This window comes from Lathyrus oleraceus, chromosome 4 (assembly GCF_024323335.1).
Source record: "Lathyrus oleraceus cultivar Zhongwan6 chromosome 4, CAAS_Psat_ZW6_1.0, whole genome shotgun sequence".
Lineage (NCBI taxonomy): Eukaryota > Viridiplantae > Streptophyta > Magnoliopsida > Fabales > Fabaceae > Lathyrus > Lathyrus oleraceus.
In genome coordinates this window covers 332,464,477-332,489,118 of record NC_066582.1, presented here as the reverse complement: position 1 = coordinate 332,489,118, position 24,642 = coordinate 332,464,477, and the positions used below count along the sequence as shown (strand labels likewise).

Sequence of the window (24,642 nt, the reverse complement as noted above, 5' to 3'; positions counted from 1 at the left end):
GTGAGTGAAGAATGATGGTGAGAGATAGGATGAGATTCAGAAGAGAGTGGAGAAGAGACGTGAATAATGGATCATGGAATGGATGGAGAATGCTTGACGTTGGATCAAGCGTTCCCGTTGCAATGGTGTGAGTTTATTCGGAAAACAACTTGACGTTGAATCAAGCACCTTTTGTTTCTTTTGAAATGCTTTGTTTATCGTTTTGTATTTTATCTGTGTTATTAACATGCATAGTAAACTAGCTAGAAAGCAATAAATCTAAGTTATTACATGACTATGAGAGGGGGGACATTTGACCCACAATGGGGGGATGGATCCACACAACACAATGGAAAGGGAATGAAAGGAAAATACAAGCTATAAACTACTAAACTATGTACCATGCCTAGGGCATGCAAGTGACATGGTACTTCAAACAATACAAAGTTATTGAATGAAAGTGAAATAGTTAGGTGGCTAGCTAGGGATGAGCTTGAAACAAAACAACAAACGAGTTAGTATGGGATAAAGTTGGATGAATGAGAATGATGCTACGATATGTAAGCACACACAATGGTTGAAATCGATTCAGTGGTAATGCATTATTAATCAATGAAAAGTAATCAAAGATCTATCCTATAATTAAGGAAAATTAAATTAGACATACCAAATATTCATCACCTAAATTGAAATGGGATTTTCAATTTAATAATATGATCATAAACCAACTAATCGATTAAATGGACAATTAAAGGGAACATTAATTCTACTAATTAAAATCTACCTAAATATGGATTAGGATCACAATTAATCAAATGGAAAATTACCAATCTAAATTCAAGAATCAAATCTAATTACTATGATTATACCAATGTACTTGGGCTTCACCAAGGCCCAAGCTTCTTGCTCGAGCTCAACGCCACGCCATACTCAGCCCTGAACCGTTGCCCCATCTAAAGAGGATTCTTCGCTCGAACGTCGACAACGCCAGAGAAATCCTCCTTCAACGGCGCGTAACCCTCGCACAACCCTGAAAAACTCACTGAAAAACAGGAAATAGGTTTCTTCCACGACGGAAACGTCGAGAACGACGGTGGATATGTAAGGTGTCTCAACACCGAGAATGAAATTGTGCACGGAATGGAGAAGATCGAAAGGGGAAGAACCTTGTATTGGCGCTGTTGATGTCGTTGATTCGTGATGGAGATCGTATGATGAATGGTGAATTGTTTTATTCCGAGTTCGTTGATGCCGATTCGTCATTGATGATGGAGAGCGAAGCTTGGTTCGTGCGCTATTGATTGAAGCTGAAGACGAAGACTTGCTCAAGCTTGTGTGTCACGATGAATCGATATGCGTCTTCGGCTTCTCATCGAAGGTGAGGTAATCAACAAGCTTCGGTTTCTTTCAATTTTCCACTCCGATTTCTGTTACGTGTTTCTTCGCTTCTCGATCTGCTTCTGAGTATGTGATTATTTGCTCCTCAGTCCATGCCGCCTTGTTGAAGATGAAGATTGTGGTTGGTTGTGCTTGACGGGGGATAGTGAATCCTCGACGCAGGTAAAGTTCCGCGCTCTCTTCTTCGATCTCTTCTTTCTTCTTCTGGTTTGAGGCCTCTCTTCTTCTTCTCCCTTCTTTCTGTTCGTGAGTTTTTAGTGGTTCTTGGAAGGTTGGTTAGAAAGGTGGCCGAAGTGTGTATTCTTGAAGATGATTTGGAAGCGTAGATTTTGGATTTTGGTTGTTGCGCGTGGGAGTTCTGAATGTGTAACGAAAGTTTTTTTGTGGATTGCAGGTTCAAAGTCGATGCTGGAAGATGACAGTTGAGTTGTGTATTTGAGGTCCTTGATTAGTTGTTGAAGAAAAATGGTTATGGATGCGTGGATTGAAGGTGAGGTTAAAGGAGTTGTTGTTGAAGATGCTTGATGAAGGGTGAGGAAGAGAGTGGTCAATTGAAGATGGAGGATGGTTCTGTTATAGCAGATTGAAGGAGTGGGGTTGTGAAGAAGTGGTGAGGGTTGTCCTTCCGTGCCTCTTTCTCGAATGAATAAGGTTTGAATTTATATCTTTCCCCCAAATCTTTTATCCACTCCGCCTTATGTTATGAACCAATTTGTTTTTCTGTTTTGCTCCTCTGAATCAGTTACTGAAATGGTTAGGCGGTTAGTCCAGTTAACAACTCAATCAGTTAGTTAGTTAACCCCATGTTAAGTCAGTTAGAAATTCAAATATATAATCCAAATGGAAATTGTGAAACGATAATTGTTCACCCGTGAAACTAATGTCAAGTGGAGGTTTAAGTGGGTGAATGTCTTTTTGTTAGTTAGTAAGATTGTGGAATTAAAATCGATTGGAAGTTCTATTAGGAATTCTGGTATTCTGTTAGGCTCATCTATTATTTATTTATTATGCAGGTAAATTCAGATTCTGAATTGGTTCAGAGGCGATTCTCGAAGAGTGAAGTGGGTGGCTACTAGAGATTGGATTCGGTTAGTAGTAGTTAGGAAGTTATTGAAGGAATTTCGAGGTGGATTCTATAATGAATTGTGGAGTGAAGCTTCAATGGTTGTTAGCACTTTTTCATGGTTCCGACACTGTTGTGAGTCCCTTTTATTTCTCCCTCCAGTTTGGTTTTTCTTTCGGTAAGTTATGTTGTGGATCATTATTGGAATTTTCGGTTTTGGTTGAGGTGGTTAGATAGTTCTGTTGAGTTTCGGTTACGTGCGAGTTTTAAATGAATTTTGTTCTGTTTGCGTATCATGCAGGTTTGCTAAGGTGAATGATAGGCGGCATTATTTTGGATGGGGTGACGTTCTTCTTGCCGACCCTGTTGGAAACTTTTAAAAGGGTTTTATAAATTGGGATTAGTGAGAATTGGATTTTAATGTCAAAATCCCCATTTTGCATGTTGATGGAAGTGGGTTAGAAATCTGATGAAATTCTGTTACGGTTGTTTTTATCCTTCGGCTGGAAGTTCGGTGAGTGGTTAGAAAATGGTTCCAAAGCTTCGAAATTGCGAGGAAGGTGTCCTATTGGATTGCGGAAAATTGTCCTAGATCGAAATCTTTCTTGCCTCATAGCTGCAGTTGAAACATTGTATTTATGAATATCAATTAAATGAATTGTAATTGGAATTTCTTGAGAAATAGAAATGCATTATAATTGGAATTTATTGAAAAATAGAAATGATTTATCACAGGCTTGTTTGAAATGAATGTAAGCATGGTCATTGGATGAAAATCGAATTTGAAAGGTTTATGAATGGTTATTGTATGTAGTGAATTTGGGAATTGAATAAATTTGAAACAAGAGTTTAGTGATCATGGTTTTAATGGTTCATGTTGTTGGAATGGTAATTGAATTGGAAATGGTTTATGAAGTGAAATTGATGATGGAATGGATTTTGGCTAAAAAATGGTTAACATGGTCTCTTTATATAACAAAATGGATGAAATGGTTAATGGATTTAATTGGAGCTTGGTTTTTTTAATTGGGAAATGAATTTAGAAATTGGATATTAAAATGGTAAATGGATGAAAAAAATGTATCGGATATGCATTGGGCTTGGATAATTGGAATTAAAAAATGGATATTTGGTTTTAAATGGATAATGGAAATAAACTTGGATTAAAATGGATAATGAATATGAAAATGGATTAGAGTGTTAAATGGATTTTGGTTAGATGGCGGACTTTGGTCAAGTAGTTGACCAAAAAGTCAACAGTTGACCAAATATCAATTTATGTAAAAATGTTTTCTTATGCAATGAATGTGGATATGATGACAACGCAATGCATAAATGATTTGTAATTATTAAGAATTGATTATCTAATGAACCAAACATAAGTCAAGGTCTTGACCAACTATGAACATGTATGCACCATGACTGCGTGTGGGTATGACTGAAAAAGCCTAACATTCTTAATCCAGATAAAACATGTCAGTCCAAGACTAAAAATTTAATCAATCAAAGCCAACCAAATGGTACTCAATCAAGCAACCGATTGTAACATTTTGAATGAGTTTTAGCCAATGAATCAGAACCATGAATCTTAACCAAACAACTTAACCATTTAAAATGAACCAAACGAATCAGATGCAACCACCCCTGAATTAGGGTTTCCACTATGCTCCCTAGTGAATGCCCTTGAACCCATGATTATGATTTTTTTCAAATGCAAGCGAAATGTGTTATGATATTATGGACATGTAGATGAGATGAATGTCTATCAGGATGCACGAGTGATTAGAGTTAGTGACCTAGATGAACTTGTGAAAGGTAGGGTGAATTTTGTGGTATGACAATACCTTGATTCAAATTCTGAACATCAGGCTGAGTAGCTCGAGGAGAAAGACAGAAGTGAAGGTTGGGGCCTCCATATTCATCTTTATTACCATTGGGAGTTTCAACAATAACTGGTGCAGAAGTCTGAAGAGCCTATTCTGGGTTGATCTCACGGTTGTTGACAGTAACCATTTGGGGAGAGTGAATGGTCATGCCCCAAGGATGGGCGACAAAATTACCATTGGCAGAATGTACATCAAACAGTTGATATGGCACAAAAGCATTCCCATTAGCAGCTTAGGGAGTAAAATTTGGAGGCAAACCCCATGGATATGTAGCAACATGCTTTCTAGGTCATGTTTGAAAGATAGGCTGACTCACCACAAGTTGAATCACAGTGTCCACAACAGCATCCGCAGAAGCGGTGACAACAACGACATCAGTAACTACAGCAATAGCAAGATTGGTAGCAGAGGTAGAGGTAGTAGCCTTCTGGGCTTGAAGGTACTCCATTATGGTGTTCATGTTACCTTGGAAGGTGTCCCATTTTCCTTGGAATTAAGCCAAGGTTTCCCTATAGGTAGCGTTCTCTTGTTCCATATCTGCCATAATTCTTGATTTGTTAGCTCTCATGAAGTACTGATGTCGAAGAGTCGTCGTCTTTCTGGATGAGAAAAGGACAAGGTGAGCTTTTTCTAGTTGATAGGCATGAGATGCGGATGCATGAACGCACATGTTAGAGATGGAATGCAAATAATTAAGCAACATCCATGGATTCAAAGCGCTGATGGTATAATAATTCAAGGTCAAAACTCCAGCATATATACAGCAATGCAATAATGATATGCAATAGAGTATGTTAACAACATAAAACAATCTGGATAATTTGCGTATACTGCCCGATGCAAGATCAAAGGTCCAACGCCCATGAGAATAAAGGTATATAGAGTTTATGGTTTCTTGCAGAAAAACCCATATCCCTCTCACAGGTAGGTTCTAGTCTTCAAAAGTTAGTCCCTATAAGGTCTCCTAGAGTCATCGACTCGAAATGAAAATACCCTGCCGTAGTGAATTCTCACATGACAAAAGTACTTCCAAGTGAATCTAGTTTGGGTGTGGTTCTCGTGACAACCCAACACACAAAACACAAGTCTACACGACTATCCACGAATATATCTTGTGTGTATATTAAGCTCGGGTGTAGAGCTTCACTCATGTAGCATAACCCATAACCCAACAGAGCGTATAATAGATAATATCCATAATAAATAATATTTAAAGCAATAAATAATGTGATAAATAAAGCGAGTAAAATAATAATGGTAAACACCCAAGAAAACAGAGAAGCAATCAAAACTAGGTTCAACTCCTTTTAGCGATTAGGAAATTCTCCAAGAAGCAAATTCCCCAGTAGAGTCGCCAGCTGAAGCTAGTGGAAATATACCCGAACGCATCGCACACTCGAACATACAACAGAGTCACCATCGAACTTTATTTATTCTCGAAGGAAAGGAAAACCTCGATAAAACCGGGGGGAAAGAGATATGCTGGGTAAGAAGGTCGGTTATGCAAGGGAAAAGTATTAGCACCCCTTACATCTATGGTACTCCATAGGAATCGTTTTGATTGTTCTTACTCGAATGGATGTTATATCTAAATATTACTCGCAAAAGAAAGAGGGAAAAGGAAAATAAATAGATAAAGTGCTCGGTGAGGATTGGGGCCCTCATGCCTACGTATCCTTATAGTGCAATATGGAATTCAGAGCTCCGTAGTTCATAGAACCAGTGGTGGGATATGAAAAGAAGTGTCATAAAGGTATGGTCTGAACCAAAGAATAATGTTGTTTGAACTCTAACAAGGGGATAAAATATGAACCCAAGAGTAAAACTGGCGTTGACCAATATGTGGGCTATCCGGAAGCGTCTGCCACTATATGGTATAGCCGAAAACAAAGGGAATTAGGTGTTTGGGTACGATCCAAACAGCTCTTGGTTCACAAGGTGACACAAGATGGAGCTTAAAGAGGTAGTGTATTTAGCTCAAAGCAAGACTATATCACATGAAGTGAATGAAGGTAGAATATGATGCATCATGGAGATGGATGGGATGAATGACCAAAGTCACAAAAGTGAAGGGTTTGGTAACAGTGACAGAAAAGGTTTACTTTGAAACCAAAAGTAAATGTGTATTGGAATCCATAGAAGAAATGGAATTTGTACCATAGAGGGAAGGTGGCACAAACCACAAGTGAGGGACCTAGGGCATGGTATCACTATATGGTTGGGCCGAAAAAGAAGAATTAAATGTCTGGGTATAAGCGAAACAACTCTAGGTACAAATTAGGGGTGTGCAAAAATATGGTTAACCAAACTATATGACTAAACTGAATTGCATTGCACCATAAAATAACTAAATCACTTGAATGGTTAATGAACTGAACCATTTAAATTAACCAATTATAATTCAGTTTAAAACCGGTTCATAACCAGTTTTCTTTTATAAACTGCTTTAGTTATAATTTTTTTTAATAAAAAAAAAGAATTATTGAGAGTGAAAAAAAATAGAAATTAAAAATTTATAATTATGAAAAGTAAAAAATATTTTATTGAAAATTAAAAATAAAATTATAAAAAAAAATATAGTTTTTTTAGAAAAAAAATCTGAAAATAAAATATTTTGTATTCCAAAAAATAAAAAATAATTTTTTTTCTGAAAATAATGTTTTTTATTCATTAAAAAAATATAATTTAATTTGAAATAAAAAAAATATTTTTTCAGAAAAATAAAAAATTATTGTTTTTTGAAATAAAAAAAATTCTGAAGAAATATTTTTTTTTTGAAAAATAAAAATTTCAGAATAAAATAATTTTTGTATTGAAATTTTTTCCCAAAATTTTTGAAATATAAAAATAAAATGATTTTTTTTTTCCGAAAATAAAATTCGAAAAAAATTTATTTTGGATTTTTTCCCCGAAAAATTAAAATTAAAATATTTTTTTAAAATATTTTTTTTGCATGAAATTTTAAAATTATCTATTCAGATTTTTTTTCAAAAAAATAAAAATTTTAACTAATTTTTTTAAATAAAAGTTTTTTTAAAAAAATCAATATTTTCAAATATTTTATTTTAAAATTAATTATTTTTTATGAAATTTAAAAAAAATGATTTTAAAAGAGTTCAAATTATAAAATTGATTTATAATTGCAAACTGATTATAAACTAGTTTATAAATACAAACCGGTTATAAACTAGTTTTAAACTGAATTGAAACCATTTTAGAAATTAACTGCGTTTTTTTTTTAAATGGTTATTATAAACTGAATTGAACTATAAATGTGGTTTGGTTCAGTGCAGTTCATAAACCACGAACACCCCTAGTAAAAATGCGGATTTCCACTATGTGGTCCTAAAAGGGTGTGTATGGAATTCCAAAGAAAATTGTATTTCGAATAAACAGTATTTCACTGGGGTGAGCGGTTTATGATCGAATGTAGATAATGGATAGTGAAAGATATGAATGGTGTCCTAAGGCGGGAGAAATAAATAAGTACGCTCTCCAAGGATTCACATCCTCGTTCCTATGTATTCTCACTATGTAATGAGAAAATTAGAGCAATCGTAGTTTAGCCTACTACGGCTGAAACAAAAGGGAACGCGATTGATTTTCTAGGATACATTACCCTTCAAGGCTGAAAAAGGAGTGTAAAGGTTCACAACCTTCTAGGTAAGGTATCACTACCAGAGTTTATAATTTTGAAAGCAAGAGACTGATTTGTAGTGCCATGGTTTATCACCTTACAGGGCGACAAATTGAGTTGCCAAGGTTTAACACCTTACAAGGCGGAGAGAAACGGATGCCAGAGTCTATGACTCTCAGGGAAAAAAATCGAATTGCCAAGGTTTACCACTTCTCATGGAAAGGAATTAATTGAATTGCCAAGGTTTATCACCTTACAAGGCAAAGAATCAAATGCCATAATTCAGAACTCTCAGGGCAAAGAACAAGTGAATTTCCAAGGTTTAACACCTCTCAAGGCTAGGAACAATTGCCAAGGTTTACCACCTTACAAGGCAGATAGTTGAACAAAAGAGGGTGTACAACCACAAGTTTCTAATAGCAACGATGCTCCATTATTGAAGTGTTGAAAGCTTGATATGCTTGCTTGAAGAAGAAGACTTGTCAATCGTGTGATTCAAATTGCACTAAAGTCTATGAACAAAGGTGAATACCTTGAGGAACTGGGTCAAGCATTCCGTACCCAAGGATATCCAGAATGAGTTAATGGAATTCTCCACTCTCATCCATTCTCTGTTTCTTAAGGCTCGTAGCGTGCAACTCGAATCAAAATTAATAAATTGCTGACAAGAGATCCTGCTTGTTGATCTTATTGATGCGATGCTACTTGTTGTAGAATAAAACTTGACAATCACATAATTCAAATTGTGCTAAAGTCTATTAGTAGAGGTGAATACAATGAGGAACTGGGTCAAGCGTCCCGTACCCAAAGATATTCAGAATGAGTTAATGGAATTCTCCATTCTCATCCATTCTCTATTGCTTAAGGTTTGTGCTACACACTCTGAATGGTGATCGACAAGTGTTGATTCCTTTACAGTGTTTGAGAAGTAGTCCATGTTGCCAGCTATGCTTGACTTATGTTGACTTGAAGTCTTGATCTTGTATTTGAACCTTGAGGTCTTGAGGTCTTGAGATTCAACATATCCATAATAGCTTGAGCACAATGAACTTGTCATATCAAGTGATCAATGGTTTTTAAATCACTTGAATAGGCTTGGGGCTTACAGCACAATCAAAGGATTTAGTTGATCAAAACGAACTTTAATCAACTTAATCAAATGGAAAATAACAGTTGAAAATGAATATACAAAAACCTAAAAGGTTAATTGATAATTAGACTATCACTACAAGTCCAAAATTAGTGGAGCATGCAAAATTAAGCTATTTCTAAACCTAGGGCTAACATGGTCATCACAAATTAAGGATTAATTCCTTATCATGAAATCCTAATTAAAATCAATTATAAATCCTAAACAATTTTGATTATTCTAACAACCTAATTAATTCTAATATCTAAAGTTTCTACGAATTAATCCAGATTTATAAACTTTCAATATTTCTACCAATCTAATTCTAAAGCTTAATACTCTAATTAACTAATCGAAAATTAAAATCTAATTATTTTCTATCAATTCTAATTATTATACCCTAATTAATTAACAAGAAAACAAAAAAAAACTAAGGGAAACGGATTGGGTCAGGAACAAAAATTAATGGGCCTTAGAACTGGAAAGGGGTGCAACTAGTAAGTCAATGGTGCAGATTGGAAAGGCTTGGGCTTCAAGCCCAAGCTTCCCACAGTCAAACCCGACACAAGCATCCAAGATAGATCCGGGTTGATCCTTCAGCACGCGTATGAATATTGGATGCTTCTCCTCACCGTTTTCAAATTCTCCAGTTCTCGCACTTCTTATGTCGAACGTCCATCGAACAAAACAAATCGAAATAGAGCCTAATCATCACCAATGAGCTTCCCATTTTGATTCTTATTCATCATCCTTTTTACCGTATCAGATTTACAAGATCCAATATTGAAATGAAAATTTCCAGATAAAATCATATCTTACACGTGGAGTCGAAGAGAATTGGGGACGAATCATGATGCATTCAATAACTCGTGCGTTCATCAGCTTCAAGGAAACTTCACGGTTCAGTCATGATTCATGTCTTTCCATCGTAAAGCTTCGCAGCTCCGGGAATTTGGTTCGTTCTGTTATCAAATGCACAAACGGAAGAAAAGCGGTGTCGACACGAAACGAAAGACTTACCGGAATTGAAGTTTGATTGCGAACAGGTATCGATTCTCCTTCCGTGATTCTGATTCGTCTTTTCTTCTTCTTCTACGACTTCTTTGATTTTGTCCTTTCTGAATTTTGTGGCGTTGCGGTTGTTGTGCAGAGCGAATCAAAAGTGAAGAGGAATCTAATTTGGATATGTGACAGTAGGAGAGTTCTAAGGTTGAAGAATGAAGATTGAAGTTTGGAATAAGTGAAGATTGAAACTTGGAAGAATGAAGATTGAGACTTGGAAGCAATGAAGATTGTGGCTTAGAAGAAATTGAGCTTTTCGAAGAAGAAAAAAACGTGAGTCCCGAGTTCTTTTTATAGAGTTTTGAATTGAATTAAGTTATGAAATTCACCTTCAAATTCACATGAAATTCAAAGTTAGTTGTAAATCAAATTAGTTAGTTATTTGTTAGGGAAATCAAATCGGTGAATGAATTTGGCTTTAATTTGGTTTTAATTTCCTCTTCATTTCCATCTGGTATGTATGATCTGTTAAAGTTAGTTAATTCTGTTTTTGGTGTATAACTGGTGGTGTTAGGATTTATTAGTATGTTAATTGAATGTGGATGTTAGTCATTAATTGAAATGAGGAAGGTAGTTTTACTGATCAAATTTGTTAGAAACTATGTGCAAGTTGGTTAGTTCTATTAGATTTCAGTTGGTTCAGTTGTGGAGGTGGTTACAGAGAGTGAAGTTTTGACGTACACTTTGTTGTCTTGGATTCCCATCAATTCATGAACCATAGTCTAATAGGTCCATAGATTTAGCAACGGGGTTACAGGGTCATCCCTCCTGTCAATCACCGATAACAACGGAGAAACTTCCATTCCCCTAAAATCAAAAGGACCACTTTCCTCTTGGTACCTCAGTTTAGCTTTTTCCCGTGCTATTCTTTTTGCAATATCGAATGTTCTTTGATATCTAATTACAGGTCTCCATTTTAATGCCCAAAAAAACCGCAGCCAGACCTTCAACAACCCGATCACTGAAACGTTGTAATGCTGAAGGGTCTATGACAGCTGGGAGCATATAAATGTAATTTGAAGGCACGTAGAAAGTGAAATGATAAGGATCAATAGCAACAAAGTTTGCATAGAACTCCTGAACTTGCTGGATGATTTCTTGTTCATCTGATTCAGCAAGTAAGTGAGTATGACGGTCCTTCATTATGTTGGAGAAAAATAGATGATACTCTCCAAATCTATGACTAGCCACCTGACGACACGCATATACTGAATATTCTCTGACGTCGGTCGAAGGAAGTAAATGGCCTTAAGATGCGACATTGGTTTCTTTGACTTGGAAATTGATAATGGATTTTTGATTGTATGGATTGAATCGGATTAGATTATAATGTAAATAGAAATGTAAGTTGAAAATGAACATGAATTGAAAATGGATATGTATGGTTTGTATTGAAAATTGAATGTTGAATTTGTATGGTATTAGAAACCTTAAATGAATTGGAAATGGTGAATATCATGTGTGTATGGATTTATGTAATGATTCATGACTTAATGGAAATCCAATTTCTATGTAATCAAATTCAAGTCAATCTTTGGTTTTGCTATTTCAAATCATATATGAATGTCCTAATGATATAGATACACGTGCTTAAAATAAAATGCAAAAGCTTTACACTCCAAACTTCCATTCTAAATGTACCTGACCTTGATTGATATCATTGGATCGATGCAATAAGGGAAAAAAGTTATTTGGAGAACCATGGTTAAAATGATGATAACATGTTCTAAAGCCAATGTTAGTGACAATTAACCCTAAATGTCATGGAAAATGAAATGGAGGAACATGTGGGTTATAAACCAAACTTAAGACAATCAAGAATTGATTTGTTGACTTTGGTCAACTGGTTGACTAAAAAGTCAACATTTGACTAAAAGTTAAACTAGGAAAAAATGCAATTTGGCACATAATGTAATGTACATGATCATGCTATTGGGTGAAGGTTGCAATTTGAATACTATGGATTGAATGAGCCTTGAGCTTATATGCAAACAATGAACTTGGATAGATGTGCTGTGAATGCACCAAATGCAATGAATCATGAATAGCAAGGTCATGAATTAGGGTTTGAATGCACAGATGAATATCATGTTGTGGACTTCGTGAATCAAGCTCCAAAGGACATGAAATTAGGGTTTCACCCACATGATGAGCAATACCATAATCCTCAAGCAAAACCCTAGGTTTTATTTACCATGAGCCTTGGATCTATGAATGCATGATACATATGAATGCAGATGAATCTTAAGTCACGGGTCAGATGAAAAGTGAAAAGGGGAGGGCAAAATTTGGGGTACGACAAAGATCAAGAAGGAGAGTGATTTTCACTGGGAACGAGAGCAACATGAGGCTTTCAATTCCATCAAAGAGTACCTCACTAAACCTTCCATTTTATTGCCACCTAGTATGAATAAGAATACGAGGTTATATATTGTTGTCTCAGATATGACCATAAGAAGTATGTTAGTACATGAGGATGACAGTGTTGTCGAAAGACCCATCTATTACCTCAGTCGAATTTTAATAGATGCTGAAACTAGGTACAATATGATTGAAAAACTGTTCCTATGCTTGTACTTCTTATGTATGAAATTAAAGCAATATATAAAACCAGTTGATGTTTATGTTTCGTCTCATTTTGATGTTATTAAACATATGTTGTCTAAACCCATTCTACATAGTCGAATTGGGAAATGGGCACTAGCATTAATTGAATTTTCTTTAACATATATGCCTTTGAGGGCTATGAAAGGCCAAATAGTGGCAAATTTTATTGTAGATCATGCAATAGTCGAACCATCACTAAACATGGTCGACACGAACCCTTCGAGATTATACTTCGACGGGTCAAGTCACAAAAATGGAAACGACATTGGGATCTTACTATTATCCCCACAAGGCATTCCGACAAAGTTCAAATATAAAGTCGACGAAAAGTGTTCCAATAAGGAAGTAGAATACGAAGCCCTAATCATTGACCTCAAAATCTTGAGGGATTAAGGAGCCGAGAAGGTCGAGATAAAGGGTGATTCAGAGCTAGTAATCAAACAAATCACACGAGAATATAAATGCATTAAAGAAAATCTGCTGATGTATTCCGCAATGGCGAAGCGCCTATTAGAGTGCTTCAAGGTTATCGGCATCACACATGTCCCTAGAATAGAGAATCAAGAAGCTAACGGTTTAGCACATATCGCATCTGGGTATAAAGTGTTGAAAGATAGGCTCAAGGACTTTATTGAAGTGAAAGAAAAGATGGTGTCAAACGTCCCACCGTCACCTAAAATGGCAATCCCAAAAACTGGGGGGGGGAAGATGTCTTCAGTAAAAAAAATTAAAGTTTTGAAAATTCTGAAAGATATGAAGTTTTTGCCGTTGACAATTTGTCGCAGTCAGATTGGAGAAAACCAATCATAGAGTACCTAGAAAATCCAATCGGAAACACTGACAGGAAAATCAAGTATAAAGCGTTAAGCTATGTATTTCTGGGAAATGAGTTATTGAAAAAGACTCCAGAAGGAGTGTTGCCCAAGTGTCTTGGGGATACAGAAGCATACCTAGAAATGTATGAGGTACACAGTGGAATATGTTGGGCCCACCAAGCTGTTCATAAAATGAAATGGTTATTATTTCAACAAGGTATTTACTGGCCAAGTGTGTTAAAAAATTGTATTGACTTTGACAAAGGGTGTCAAGTGTAACACCCCGATAAAATAAGATAATTATTTAATTTAAGTTAATAATATATTTATTAATTCAATTAAATAATTGGAATTATTATTATTGGATTATTATTTTATTGGAAAATATAAAAGTTGGAATTTAGAAAAGGTCCCATTTAGTAAAAAGGTTTATTTTTCACGTGAAAAGGGAAAAGAGACAGAAAAGTGGAGAAGGGCAAAGAGAACCAGAGAACAAGGGTTGGAGAGAGGAAGAGCTTGAAGCTGCAGGATTTGCCGGATTAACTCAGGTAAGGGGGGTTTATCATCGTTTAATGGGTATTATGGGATAATATGTAATGGGTAGTGATAAACCATTGATTTACCTCTGATTTGAAATAATTGTGCTGAAAATTGTGAACTTTTGGGATGAACGAATCTGGATTAAAATTGAGGGAAATCCGTAGGAATTAGATGCAATAGTGTTAGGATTTGTGAGATTGAATAAGATATGAATTGTGTTAGGGGATATGAACGAATAATGTGTAAAATTGGACTGTGGAAGGTTGAATTGGATAGATCTCGTAGCAGAGAATGCCATAGCAGATCTGGAAATCTGGTTTCTGGTCATACGCGTATGGCACTAGGCAATACGCGTATGAGATGGTCTGGTACGCGTATGGCACTAGGCAATACGCGTATGGATGAGGAAGATGAGGTTTTGAACGTGGTTTGGTCTCTGTTGGTACGCGTATGGGGAAGTGGTACGCGTAGCATACGCGTATGAGACAGGTGATACGCGTATGGGATTGGCGTAGAAATGGGCCATACGCGTATGGGAATAGGCAATACGCGTATGGGAAGGATTGTGATTTTCTGTGCTGTTGTTGTGCAGTTTTTGGTTGTTCAGCTGAGTAATGTAATTCAGCCGATGTATGATATACTAGGGATCATTTCCCGTTGTTTTGAGTAGTATAGGTATTAGTAGAGTGTGCTAATACTGTGGTTGTTCTTTGGCATGATCTGATATGCTTATGTGATAAAATATTGATGATGTGTGATGGTATGCATGATGCTGTGAATGTATCAGTTATGTGTGCATTGGTGAATAGACTGTTTTATGGCTTAGAGTGTGAGCATATGTCTATTCTTGAATTGTGGTTGATGATTTAGCATTGCTAGGTGATTAGCATGCATATTGTGGCCTTTATGGTGGTAGCTAATTCCCATGGTGAGGAATTAGTGAGTTAGTCATTTTGGACTGTTGTTGATGTTTGCATGCTAGGTGAATTAGCGTGCATAGCATGGCCCTTGGGGTGGTAGCTAATTCCCATGGTGAGGAATTAGTGAGTGAGTCACTAGGTCTCAAATGAGTGGGACTAGTGGGCTTGGTAGCCGTGCCTGGATTTGGACGGTGAGGTGAACTATATGTTCACAAATAGTCGGTACCGCATGCATGGAGTCTCATTGCATTTGTATTGTATGGCGTATAATATGAATGGATGTATTCCAATATTATACGTGTGTTTTGTGGTTGAGTTGAGTATGATTTTAGTTGATGTTGCCGTTGCTGAATGTATGATCTGATTAGGGTGATTAATGTGTTAAATTACTTAACATTACATGATGTTTTATAATGCTTATTATATCGATTGAGAAACTCACCCTTACAACTATTTTTCAGGTAACGAGCAGTGAGTTGAGTAGAAGCTAATGTTCGGAGTCTAGTGTAATTCCTTAGTGGGTCATGCTCTGATAGATGTAACATCGGGACGGGATGTTTTGTCTTATTTTCATTGTTGGTTGTTGAATGATTTTACATGTATGAGTTACATGTTTTTGAATGATCGATTTGATCTGTATCCGCTGCGTATTATGCAAATGTTTTATTTGATTAAATAAATGAGCATGACAGGATATTTTGGATAAATGGTGTGAAATGATTGTGTGACACCCTTAAGGGCATAATTACTCTGATGATATACTGCTATTTTAATTAAACATTTGGGGTATTTTTAGAAGGGTGTTACATTAGTGGTATCAGAGCATAGTCGGTCGAGTCGAGTCGTAATTATTCTGTTTCCCTGTATGTGATAGGTGTTGTGTAACCCTATTCGTACTTATTGTTTTAGCTTGTTGGGTTTTCAGAATAGAGATGGCTGGAAGAGGTAGAGACGATGCTGCGATTGTTGAGGCTCTGGGTATGCTAGCTGGAGTACTTGGAGGGAATCCGAATGTTGTGGGAATGGGAGCTGCTCGTCAACTGAGTGAGTTCCAGAAGAACAATCCTCCAATGTTCAAGGGAGCATACGATCCAGATGGTGCTCAGAAGTGGTTGAAGGAGATTGAGAGGATCTTCCGAGTAACTGAGTGTGCCGATAACCAGAAGGTCAGGTTCGGTACGCATATGCTGTCAGAAGAAGCAGATGATTGGTGGGTTGCTACCCGCACGGAGTTGGAATCTGCTGGGAATGCTGAGATCACTTGGGCGGTGTTCAGAGAGAGATTCCTGAGGAAGTACTTTCCAGAGGATGTCAGAGGAAAGAAAGAGATAGAGTTCTTGGAATTGAAACAGGGTAACAGGTCTGTTACTGAGTATGCTGCTAAGTTCACAGAGCTGTCAAAGTATTATACTCCCTATAATGAGGCTGCTGGAGAATTTTCGAAATGTGTGAAGTTTGAGAACGGGTTACGTCCCGAGATCAAGCAGGCTATTGGATACCAACGGATCAGAGTGTTTTCTGATTTGGTTGACTGTTGCAGGATTTTTGAACAGGATACCAAGGCCAGAGCGGAGAGCTATCAGCAAAGGGTTGATAGGAAAGGCAAGAATCAGAATGATCGTGGAAAACCGTATGCAACTGGCAAAGGTTTCCAGAGGCAGAGTGGGATGAAGAGGCCTAGTGGGGGAGACTCCAGTGCCCCTGCTAAGTGTTTCAGATGTGGTCAGGCTGGACATCGTATTCATGAGTGTACCAGTAATGAGAAGAAGTGTTTCAAGTGTGGAAAAGGTGGTCATTTGGCTGCAGACTGCCAGTTGAAGACTGTGACTTGTTTCAACTGTGGAGAGGTGGGTCATATCAGTCCACAGTGTCCTAAGCCGAAGAGAGAGAATCAGTCGGGAGGCAAGGTCTTTGCTTTATCGGGTTCCGAGACTTCTGCAGATGATCGTTTGATCCGAGGTACGTGTTATATTAATGGCTTTCCTCTTGTAGCTATTATTGACACAGGTGCGACTCATTCCTTTATATCTTTGGATTGTGCTGTGAAACTTAAGTTAGAGATATCTGAGATGCGTGGAAGTATGGTGATTGATACTCCTGCGAAGGGTTCAGTGACTACTACTTCAGTTTGTTTAAATTGTCCTTTGAGTATTTTTGGTAGAGACTTTGGGATGGACCTAGTGTGTCTTCCACTAGTGCAGATTGATGTTATTCTGGGTATGAACTGGTTGGTGTGTAACCGAGTCTATATCAATTGTTTTGATAAGACTGTGATTTTTCCTGAGATTGAGGAAGGAAAGAGTTTGTTTCTATCAGCAAGGCAGGTGAATGGGGCAGTAGCAGATGGGGCAGAGTTGTTCATGCTGTTAGCTACTATGGAGGCTAAAGATAAACTGGTGATTGGTGATCTAGCCGTGGTGTGTGGTTTTCTTGATGTGTTTCCAGAAGAAGTGAATGAATTACCACCAGAGCGTGAAGTTGAGTTCTCGATTGATTTGGTACCTGGTACTAGACCGATATCGATGGCTCCGTACCGTATGTCTGCTGTTGAGTTAACTGAATTGAAGAGTCAGTTGGAAGATCTGTTGGATAAGAAATTTATTCATCCGAGTGTGTCACCGTGGGGTGCACTAGTGTTGTTGGTTAAGAAGAAAGAAGGTACTATGAGGTTGTGTGTGGACTACAGGCAACTGAATAAAGTGACGATCAAGAATCGGTATCCTTTGCCGAGGATTGATGATTTAATGGATCAGTTGGTTGGTGCGAGTGTGTTCAGCAAAATAGATTTGAGATCTGGGTATCATCAGATACGTGTGAAAACTGAGGATATTCAGAAGACTGCTTTCAGAACAAGGTATGGACATTATGAGTATTCTGTAATGCCTTTTGGTGTGACTAATGCGCCTGGAGTATTTATGGAGTATATGAATAGGATTTTCCATCCGTACCTAGATAAGTTTGTTGTGGTGTTTATTGATTATATTTTGGTGTATTTGAAATCTGAAGAAGAGCATGCTTAACATTTGAAAGTGGTTTTAGAAGTTCTCCGAGAAAAGAAGTTATTTGCTAAACTGTCTAAGTGTGAATTTTGGTTAGAAGAGGTTAGTTTTCTGGGTCATGTAATTTCAAGAGGTGGTGTTGCTGTTGATCCTTCTAAGATAGAAGCGGTGTCTAAGTGGGAAGCTCCGAAGTCTGTTGCTGAGATTCGAAGTTTCCTTGGATTGGCTGGTTATTATAGGAAGTTCATTGAGGGATTTTCTAAGTTGGCGTTACCGTTGACGATGTTGACCAGAAAGGGGCAAGCGTTTGTTTGGGACTCAAAATGTGAAGAAGGTTTCCAAGAGTTAAAGAGAAGGTTAACTATTGCTCCTATTCTGATATTACCGAGTCCGTCAGAACTATTTGAGGTTTATTGTGATGCGTCATTGTTGGGCTTGGGTGGTGTGTTGATGCAGAATAAGCAGGTTATAGCTTATGCTTCGAGACAACTGAGGGTTCATGAGAGGAACTATCCGACACACGATTTAGAGTTGGCAGCAGTGGTATTTGTTCTGAAGTTATGGAGGCATTACTTGTACGGATCAAGATTTGAGGTTTTCAGTGACCATAAAAGTTTAAAGTATTTGTTTGATCAGAAAGAGCTGAATATGAGACAGAGGAGATGGTTAGAGTTTCTGAAGGATTATGACTTTGGTTTGAATTACCATCCGGGTAAAGCAAACGTAGTGGCTGATGCATTGAGTCGGAAATCATTGCATATGTCTATGTTAATGGTTAAGGAATTGGATTTAATTGAGCAGTTTAGAGACTTGAGTTTGGTGTGTGAGAGTACTCACAACAGTGTTAAATTGGGAATGTTGAAGTTAACGAGTAGTATTCTGGATGAGATCAGAGAGGGTCAGAAATCCGATGTGCTTTTGGTTGATAAGTTGACTCTAGTGAATCAAGGTCAAGGTGGTGAATTCAGAGTTGATGAGAATGGTGTTTTGAAATTTGGTAATCGGGTGTGTATTCCGGATGTTACCGAACTTAAGAAGAGTATTCTTGAGGAAGGACATCGTAGTGACCTGAGTATTCATCCTGGAGCTACGAAGATGTATCATGATTTGAAAAAGTTATTTTGGTGGCCGGGAATGAAAAGAGAAATTGCGAGTTTTGTTTATTCTTGTTTGACTTGTCAGAAGTCAAAGATTGAGCATCAGAAGCCGTCTGGGCTAATGCAACCGTTGGCTATTCCAGAGTGGAAGTGGGATAGTATCAGTATGGATTTTGTTTCTGGTTTACCGAGGACAAGTAAGAATTTTGAAGCTATTTGGGTGATTGTTGACAGGTTGACAAAATCGGCTCATTTCATTCCGATCAGAATGGATTATTCGTTAGAGAGATTAGCTGAGTTGTATATTGAGAAAATTGTAAGTTTGCATGGTATTCCGTCGAGTATTGTTTCGGACAGAGATCCTAGATTTACATCGAAGTTTTGGGAAGGTTTGCAGAGGGCTTTGGGAACTAAGCTGAGATTGAGTTCTGCATATCATCTGCAGACTGATGGTCAGACTGAGAGGACGATTCAGTCACTAGAGGATCTGTTGAGGGCTTGTGTTTTGGAAAAAGGAGGTGTTTGGGATTGTTATTTACCTTTGATTGAGTTTACCTACAACAATAGTTTTCATTCGAGCATTGGTATGGCACCGTTTGAAGCTTTGTATGGTAGGAGATGTCGGACGCCTTTATGTTGGTATGAGTCTGGTGAGAGTGCTGTGATTGGACCGGAGATTGTTCAACAAACTACGGAAAAGATTAAGATGATTCAGGAGAAGATGAGGATTGCTCAGAGTCGTCAAAAGAGTTATCACGACAAGAGAAGGAAGTCACTTGAGTTTCAAGAGGGAGATCATGTGTTTCTCCGTGTTACTCCGATAACTGGGGTTGGTCGAGCTTTGAAGTCGAAGAAGTTGACACCTCGATTTATTGGTCCTTATCAGATTTTGGAGAGGATAGGGGAGGTAGCCTATCGTATCGCTTTACCGCCGTCGCTTGCGAATTTGCATGAGGTTTTTCATGTGTCTCAGTTGAGGAGGTACATTCATGATCCGTCGCATGTAGTCCAAATAGATGATGTACAGGTGAGAGATAACCTGACTGTTGAAACATCACCTATGAGGATTGAGGATCGAGAGTTGAAGCAGTTGCGGGGTAAAGAGATTGCTTTGGTGAAGGTAGCTTGGGGAGGACCAGCAGGTGGCAATGTGACTTGGGAACTTGAGAGTCAGATGAAGGAGTCTTATCCAGAGTTATTCGCTTGAGGTATGTTTTCGAGGACGAAAACTCTTTTAGTAGGGGAGAGTTGTAACACCCCGATAAAATAAGATAATTATTTAATTTAAGTTAATAATATATTTATTAATTCAATTAAATAATTGGAATTATTATTATTGGATTATTATTTTATTGGAAAATATAAAAGTTGGAATTTAGAAAAGGTCCCATTTAGTAAAAAGGTTTATTTTTCACGTGAAAAGGGAAAAGAGACAGAAAAGTGGAGAAGGGCAAAGAGAACCAGAGAACAAGGGTTGGAGAGAGGAAGAGCTTGAAGCTGCAGGATTTGCCGGATTAACTCAGGTAAGGGGGGTTTATCATCGTTTAATGGGTATTATGAGATAATATGTAATGGGTAGTGATAAACCATTGATTTACCTCTGATTTGAAATAATTGTGCTGAAAATTGTGAACTTTTGGGATGAACGAATCTGGATTAAAATTGAGGGAAATCCGTAGGAATTAGATGCAATAGTGTTAGGATTTGTGAGATTGAATAAGATATGAATTGTGTTAGGGGATATGAACGAATAATGTGTAAAATTGGACTGTGGAAGGTTGAATTGGATAGATCTCGTAGCAGAGAATGCCATAGCAGATCTGGAAATCTGGTTTCTGGTCATACGCGTATGGCACTAGGCAATACGCGTATGAGATGGTCTGGTACGCGTATGGCACTAGGCAATACGCGTATGAGATGGTCTGGTACGCGTATGGCACTAGGCAATACGCGTATGGATGAGGAAGATGAGGTTTTGAACGTGGTTTGGTCTCTGTTGGTACGCGTATGGGGAAGTGGTACGCGTAGCATACGCGTATGAGACAGGTGATACGCGTATGGGATTGGCGTAGAAATGGGCCATACGCGTATGGGAATAGGCAATACGCGTATGGGAAGGATTGTGATTTTCTGTGCTGTTGTTGTGCAGTTTTTGGTTGTTCAGCTGAGTAATGTAATTCAGCCGATGTATGATATACTAGGGATCATTTCCCGTTGTTTTGAGTAGTATAGGTATTAGTAGAGTGTGCTAATACTGTGGTTGTTCTTTGGCATGATCTGATATGCTTATGTGATAAAATATTGATGATGTGTGATGGTATGCATGATGCTGTGAATGTATCAGTTATGTGTGCATTTGTGAATAGACTGTTTTATGGCTTAGAGTGTGAGCATATGTCTATTCTTGAATTGTGGTTGATGATTTAGCATTGCTAGGTGATTAGCATGCATATTGTGGCCTTTATGGTGGTAGCTAATTCCCATGGTGAGGAATTAGTGAGTTAGTCATTTTGGACTGTTGTTGATGTTTGCATGCTAGGTGAATTAGCGTGCATAGCATGGCCCTTGGGGTGGTAGCTAATTCCCATGGTGAGGAATTAGTGAGTGAGTCACTAGGTCTCAAATGAGTGGGACTAGTGGGCTTGGTAGCCGTGCCTGGATTTGGACGGTGAGGTGAACTATATGTTCACAAATAGTCGGTACCGCATGCATGGAGTCTCATTGCATTTGTATTGTATGGCGTATAATATGAATGGATGTATTCCAATATTATACGTGTGTTTTGTGGTTGAGTTGAGTATGATTTTAGTTGATGTTGCCGTTGCTGAATGTATGATCTGATTAGGGTGATTAATGTGTTAAATTACTTAGCATTACATGATGTTTTATAATGCTTATTATATCGATTGAGAAACTCACCCTTACAACTATTTTTCAGGTAACGAGCAGTGAGTTGAGTAGAAGCTAATGTTCGGAGTCTAGTGTAATTCCTTAGTGGGTCATGCTCTGATAGATGTAACATCGGGACGGGATGTTTTGTCTTATTTTCATTGTTGGTTGTTGAATGATTTTACATGTATGAGTTACATGTTTTTGAATGATCGATTTGATCTGTATCCGCTGCGTATTATGCAAATGTTTTATTTGATTAAATAAATGAGCATGACAGGATATTTTGGATAAATGGTGTGAAATGATTGTGTGACACCCTTAAGGGCATAATTACTCTGATGATATACTGCTATTTTAATTAAACATTTGGGGTATTTTTAGAAGGGTGTTACATCAAGAATGTCTGATACATGCAAGCATTTAACATGTATCAGCCAATGATTTGCATGTAATCATCAAGCCCTGGCCCTTTCGAGGTTGGGCGTTAGATGTCATCGGTGAGATTCGACTAGCCTCGTCGAAACAATAAAAATTTATCCTATTAGGTATAGACTATTTCGCAAAATGGATATAAGCTATCCCTTTGATAAAAGTGGATCAAAAGGTTGTGATCGAATTTATTTAAAAACACATTGTGTATAGGTTTGGAATTCCTGAAACCATTACTACAGATCAAGGCTCAATTCCTGAAACCATTACTACAGATCAAGGCTCAATTTTTGTGGGTCAAAAGATGCAAGAATTTGCTGTTGAAAATGGATTCAAGTTGGTTAATTCTACACCTTTTACTACGCCCAAGCAAATGGCCAAGTTGAGGCAACCAATAAAGTGATCATTGGTTTAATCAAAAAACACGTTGCCAAGAAACCTAAGAATTGGCATAAAACATTAGATCAATTTTTTTGGGCTTGTCGAACATCCTCGAAGGAGGCAACCAATTCAACGCCTTTTCGTTTGAAATTTGGGAATGATATCGTGTTGCCAACATAAATCTGTTTACAATTAGTTAGGGTGCAACGACAAAATAACATTCCGTTGGAAAAATATTGGAGACTGATGTTCGATGAAATGACCGATTTAGACAAAGAAAGGTTAGTTCCATAGACATGTTGATATGACAAAAAGCGCGTGTGGCCAAAGCATACAATAAAAGGGTGAAGATAAAAACCTTTGAAATAAATGATTACGTTTGGAAGGTGATTTTACCTATGGATCAAAGAGATCTAACTTTAGGAAAATGGTCACCTAATTGGGAAGGACCATTCAAGTAATTAAACGTTTACGAATAATGCCTATGAAATTCAAGAGTTGGGTATTAATCGACGAATCTTAAGGGTAAATGGGAAATATTTGAAAAAATATAAACCTATGCTCCAAGAGATTCAAATCAAAAGGTAATAAAACTGATCATTTATCAAAGACAAAATGGAAAAAGCCAAGATGGCATGCAAAATCTCCAATCGGAGTTACATTGTCTCTACGGAGAAATACATTAGGCAGGAAATCCATACTTAAAGTCTTCAAAAAAGGTCTTTTCATGAGCAATCCTGTTGTCAAGGAGGTCCATCTTCTCCCGCAGTTGGCCAATCCTTTCTTTAATTTCAAGGGCCTTCTCACAATGTGCAATCCCCTAGAGAATCTCCTCGTCGACAACGTCTTGAGCCGGAAGAGGTTCAGTTGAGTCCAAGGAAGCCTTTTGTTCCTCGACCTCAACTATTTGAGCCTGATAGTCAGAGATTTTCTGGTTAAAGGCTTGCCGCTTATTGAGACGTTCTTGCTTCTTGGCCTCAAAATCATTGAGCTTCCTCTCACAAACCTCACGAAAGTCCCATTCTTGTCTCATCTTGTTAATTTTCGTCTTAATTTGAGAGTCAGAATTCCGATAAAGAGTGAGGTCTTTGACAAGTTAAGTGAAGAAAGCTTCAAATTCAATCAGGTAGTTGGCCACAAGAGCAAGAAGCTTGTGTCGAGAAAGCTTGTCAAGCAGCTTGAGGATGTTGACCCCCAAGGCATCTTCTTCTTTGACGAAGGCCAAAACCTCACGCTCAAACAAATAGGTTCTTAGCTGTTGGAGTTTGAGAGTGACAAAAACATCCATTTTTGGACTAGGCGTGGCAGTCGAGCTAGAGGGCTGAACCTCAGTCGACGTTTGGCAAAGTTTTGCAGCTTTCTCAAAGTCTATGCCAGGTTCTGCTGCTTCATGTATAGAATATCCTCTGGAGTAAGAGTCCTATTGGATGTTCCTTCACTAATCAGATTGCTGGAAGTAGGCGAGAGGGTTTCGCCACCAGTAGCGGCTGTATTACCTTAGCCAGCAGCGGTCGAAGGACCCTGAATTTGATGCGCGTCGGGATTTTGGTTGTCCTCAGTCGACGTGCCATGAAAATCAACAGTTTTTTGGGGACTCAAGAGGATGAAAGTTTCTGTTGGATGAGTTTCAACCCTTACGTTTCTTTTAGCCTCAACAAGAGCCGAATCATCCTTGTTTTCGTGTAAAAAGAAGTTAGGATCAACGTCGAAGAAACATTCACGAGGTTACGAAACAAGAATGTTCAAATACCTTTGAAGCTATGTGTTATGGGGAAGTTGGAGCGTTTTCGACATAAGTCACTTCTTCA

General features: G+C 37.7%; 2 long non-coding RNA genes across 4 annotated transcripts; both read left to right on the top strand.

The window, feature by feature from the left end:
* The first annotated feature begins 855 nt into the window (after nt 1-855).
* LOC127075350 (uncharacterized) lies at nt 856-3,172 on the top strand. Of its 3 annotated transcripts, none has more exons than XR_007786398.1 (5): nt 856-1,362; nt 1,467-1,539; nt 1,772-2,028; nt 2,391-2,618; nt 2,742-3,172. It is a non-coding gene; the product is annotated as an uncharacterized LOC127075350 (long non-coding RNA). The 3 variants fall into 3 exon arrangements; XR_007786399.1 differs by having other exon boundaries at nt 857-1,357; nt 2,391-2,575; XR_007786397.1 differs by having other exon boundaries at nt 857-1,357.
* Nucleotides 3,173-9,688: 6,516 nt separating this feature from the next.
* Nucleotides 9,689-11,609, top strand: LOC127075349 (uncharacterized). Its single transcript, XR_007786396.1, has 2 exons — nt 9,689-10,138; nt 10,243-11,609. It is a non-coding gene; the product is annotated as an uncharacterized LOC127075349 (long non-coding RNA).
* The last annotated feature ends 13,033 nt before the right edge of the window (nt 11,610-24,642 follow it).